This window comes from Osmia lignaria, unplaced genomic scaffold, assembly GCF_051020975.1.
Source record: "Osmia lignaria lignaria isolate PbOS001 unplaced genomic scaffold, iyOsmLign1 scaffold0040, whole genome shotgun sequence".
NCBI lineage: Eukaryota > Metazoa > Arthropoda > Insecta > Hymenoptera > Megachilidae > Osmia > Osmia lignaria.
The window spans coordinates 222,501-227,500 of record NW_027478181.1 but is presented as its reverse complement, the minus strand read 5'-3'; positions in this window follow the sequence as shown (position 1 = coordinate 227,500).

Sequence of the window (5,000 nt, the reverse complement as noted above, 5' to 3'; positions counted from 1 at the left end):
CTCATAAAGCACGAAAATCACTTTCACGCCGTGCATCCATCGTGCAAGCACGTAGACCACACACGCTGGACAATATAATAAAAGATAGCGCGGACAGTGGCATGCTATACAAATCGAGAAAGCGCGTACAGTGATCATGCTGGTCATTTTGCCACCAAATTTTATAATCTTTATCATTAGAGCGGGCCCACCAACCTCGTCTCTGTACTTTATACATTTCTCCTCCATCTGCACACACCTTTTCAAACATTAACGGAGAGAGTTCCTTGGACTTGCTTTAAATGTACATATTAGATATGTTGGAATCTCTCTCCTTTAGAAGTTTCCCCAGCCTTAAAACTTCTTTCATTTTTACTCCTCTCTCCATACTTATTTTCCTCTCTGAACGTATCAGAGAGGATTTTATTTCTGACACCTCTTGACTTTTCTTAAATTCAGGGACGTAATTTTGTTCATAATTCAGTGGACTTTTGTGTATTTTATACTTTAAATATTTCCAAACAGTCTCCCTTCTAAAAGTGATAGAACGAATTTTCGTCTAACACTACTTTCTTGGTTCAAAAATTTTATACAATCTTATAACTTTTTCAGTTTTAACAAATTTTGGTTACAGACAGTTGATGCTCAGTTTGTACAAGTATGCAACATTTATAAGTGCATACAGGTCACCAGCCTTATATTACAAGGCTCACCACATATGGGCCATTCGGTCTTAGACACCGACCCGTGGTAATGCTGTGTGGAGATTAATAATAATCCGCAACGGAAAACCGGAACGAGAATAGTCGAGAAAGTATATTCTCGAGGAGCGGTAGACTGCTTTTCAACCGAAGTCATAAAAGAGCCACACGCTCGACGCTACTCCCGACCGGTCCGAGCGAACCGAAAGTGCCTTCCTATAAATACCGAACGGCCGGCCGCTAGGTCGGCGACGCATGGGCTTACGCCCAGGCGTATGCCTGTGCAAACCGCCGTGAGAGCGTACCATCCCGCCGGCACGGTAAAACTTAGACTGAAAATATCGTCGAACATATCCTTTCATTTTATAACGTTCTATACATGAAAATTAATAAATTAACATGCAGGACATAATAAATTCACATTCTCATGTAAATCATGGGTTTAATTAATATTTTAAAAAATTTTAAAACCGCCCAGAACCGATGAGATGAAAATATTAAAACGATATTTTTGCATTTTCTTACGGTAAAACATTAACAAATAAGCGACTATAGCAATATAAAACTCCATTTGTAATTTAATTAATCAAAATTAATATTTTTTTTTGATTTTTCAGCGATCCAGAACCGATGAGACGAAAACATTAAAACGATATTTTTGCATTTTCTTACGACAAAACATTAACAAATACGAGACTATAACAATATAAAACTACATATGTAATTTAATTAATCAAAATTAATAATTTTTTTTGATTTTTCAGTGATCCAGAACCGATAAGTCGAAAATTTTAACAATCATATTTTTGCATTCTGTACCGTGGATCGATCGTTAAACGCTATTGAACTAACGTCCGTGATGGTATAAATGCAGATTTTCGCTCCGTTTAGCCAAAATAACGAACTTTAGGTGCGCTCCGAAATATTTCAAAGTCCCAGCGGCGTATTGCTTCGCCTCTTAGAACCGATTAGTCGAAAATTTTAACAATCATATTTTTGCATTCTGTACCGTGGATCCATCGTTAAACGCTATTAAACTAACGTCCGTGATGGTATAAATGCAGATTTTCGCTCCGTTTAGCCAAAATAACGAGCTTTAGGTGCGCTCCGAAATATTTCAAAGTCCCAGCGGCGTATTGCTTCGCCTCTTAGAACCGATTAGTCGAAAATTTTAACAATCATATTTTTGCATTCTGTACCGTGGATCGATCGTTAAACGCTATTAAACTAACGTCCGTGATGGTATAAATGCAGATTTTCGCTCCGTTTAGCCAAAATAACGAACTTTAGGTGCGCTCCGAAATATTTCAAAGTCCCAGCGGCGTATTGCTTCGCCTCTTAGAACCGATTAGTCGAAAATTTTAACAATCATATTTTTGCATTCTGTACCGTGGATCCATCGTTAAACGCTATTAAACTAACGTCCGTGATGGTATAAATGCAGATTTTCGCTCCGTTTAGCCAAAATAACGAACTTTAGGTGCGCTCCGAAATATTTCAAAGTCCCAGCGGCGTATTGCTTCGCCTCTTAGAACCGATTAGTCGAAAATTTTAACAATCATATTTTTGCATTCTGTACCGTGGATCGATCGTTAAACGCTATTGAACTAACGTCCGTGATGGTATAAATGCAGATTTTCGCTCCGTTTAGCCAAAATAACGAACTTTAGGTGCGCTCCGAAATATTTCAAAGTCCCAGCGGCGTATTGCTTCGCCTCTTAGAACCGATTAGTCGAAAATTTTAACAATCATATTTTTGCATTCTGTACCGTGGATCGATCGTTAAACGCTATTGAACTAACGTCCGTGATGGTATAAATGCAGATTTTCGCTCCGTTTAGCCAAAATAACGAACTTTAGGTGCGCTCCGAAATATTTCAAAGTCCCAGCGGCGTATTGCTTCGCCTCTTAGAACCGATTAGTCGAAAATTTTAACAATCATATTTTTGCATTCTGTACCGTGGATCCATCGTTAAACGCTATTAAACTAACGTCCGTGATGGTATAAATGCAGATTTTCGCTCCGTTTAGCCAAAATAACGAACTTTAGGTGCGCTCCGAAATATTTCAAAGTCCCAGCAGCGTATTGCTTCGCCTCTTAGAACCGATTAGTCGAAAATTTTAACAATCATATTTTTGCATTCTGTACCGTGGATCCATCGTTAAACGCTATTAAACTAACGTCCGTGATGGTATAAATGCAGATTTTCGCTCCGTTTAGCCAAAATAACGAACTTTAGGTGCGCTCCGAAATATTTCAAAGTCCCAGCGGCGTATTGCTTCGCCTCTTAGAACCGATTAGTCGAAAATTTTAACAATCATATTTTTGCATTCTGTACCGTGGATCGATCGTTAAACGCTATTGAACTAACGTCCGTGATGGTATAAATGCAGATTTTCGCTCCGTTTAGCCAAAATAACGAACTTTAGGTGCGCTCCGAAATATTTCAAAGTCCCAGCGGCGTATTGCTTCGCCTCTTAGAACCGATTAGTCGAAAATTTTAACAATCATATTTTTGCATTCTGTACCGTGGATCGATCGTTAAACGCTATTGAACTAACGTCCGTGATGGTATAAATGCAGATTTTCGCTCCGTTTAGCCAAAATAACGAACTTTAGGTGCGCTCCGAAATATTTCAAAGTCCCAGCGGCGTATTGCTTCGCCTCTTAGAACCGATTAGTCGAAAATTTTAACAATCATATTTTTGCATTCTGTACCGTGGATCCATCGTTAAACGCTATTAAACTAACGTCCGTGATGGTATAAATGCAGATTTTCGCTCCGTTTAGCCAAAATAACGAACTTTAGGTGCGCTCCGAAATATTTCAAAGTCCCAGCGGCGTATTGCTTCGCCTCTTAGAACCGATTAGTCGAAAATTTTAACAATCATATTTTTGCATTCTGTACCGTGGATCGATCGTTAAACGCTATTGAACTAACGTCCGTGATGGTATAAATGCAGATTTTCGCTCCGTTTAGCCAAAATAACGAACTTTAGGTGCGCTCCGAAATATTTCAAAGTCCCAGCGGCGTATTGCTTCGCCTCTTAGAACCGATTAGTCGAAAATTTTAACAATCATATTTTTGCATTCTGTACCGTGGATCGATCGTTAAACGCTATTGAACTAACGTCCGTGATGGTATAAATGCAGATTTTCGCTCCGTTTAGCCAAAATAACGAACTTTAGGTGCGCTCCGAAATATTTCAAAGTCCCAGCGGCGTATTGCTTCGCCTCTTAGAACCGATTAGTCGAAAATTTTAACAATCATATTTTTGCATTCTGTACCGTGGATCCATCGTTAAACGCTATTAAACTAACGTCCGTGATGGTATAAATGCAGATTTTCGCTCCGTTTAGCCAAAATAACGAACTTTAGGTGCGCTCCGAAATATTTCAAAGTCCCAGCAGCGTATTGCTTCGCCTCTTAGAACCGATTAGTCGAAAATTTTAACAATCATATTTTTGCATTCTGTACCGTGGATCCATCGTTAAACGCTATTAAACTAACGTCCGTGATGGTATAAATGCAGATTTTCGCTCCGTTTAGCCAAAATAACGAACTTTAGGTGCGCTCCGAAATATTTCAAAGTCCCAGCGGCGTATTGCTTCGCCTCTTAGAACCGATTAGTCGAAAATTTTAACAATCATATTTTTGCATTCTGTACCGTGGATCGATCGTTAAACGCTATTGAACTAACGTCCGTGATGGTATAAATGCAGATTTTCGCTCCGTTTAGCCAAAATAACGAACTTTAGGTGCGCTCCGAAATATTTCAAAGTCCCAGCGGCGTATTGCTTCGCCTCTTAGAACCGATTAGTCGAAAATTTTAACAATCATATTTTTGCATTCTGTACCGTGGATCGATCGTTAAACGCTATTGAACTAACGTCCGTGATGGTATAAATGCAGATTTTCGCTCCGTTTAGCCAAAATAACGAACTTTAGGTGCGCTCCGAAATATTTCAAAGTCCCAGCGGCGTATTGCTTCGCCTCTTAGAACCGATTAGTCGAAAATTTTAACAATCATATTTTTGCATTCTGTACCGTGGATCCATCGTTAAACGCTATTAAACTAACGTCCGTGATGGTATAAATGCAGATTTTCGCTCCGTTTAGCCAAAATAACGAACTTTAGGTGCGCTCCGAAATATTTCAAAGTCCCAGCGGCGTATTGCTTCGCCTCTTAGAACCGATTAGTCGAAAATTTTAACAATCATATTTTTGCATTCTGTACCGTGGATCGATCGTTAAACGCTATTGAACTAACGTCCGTGATGGTATAAATGCAGATTTTCGCTCCGTTTAGCCAAAATAA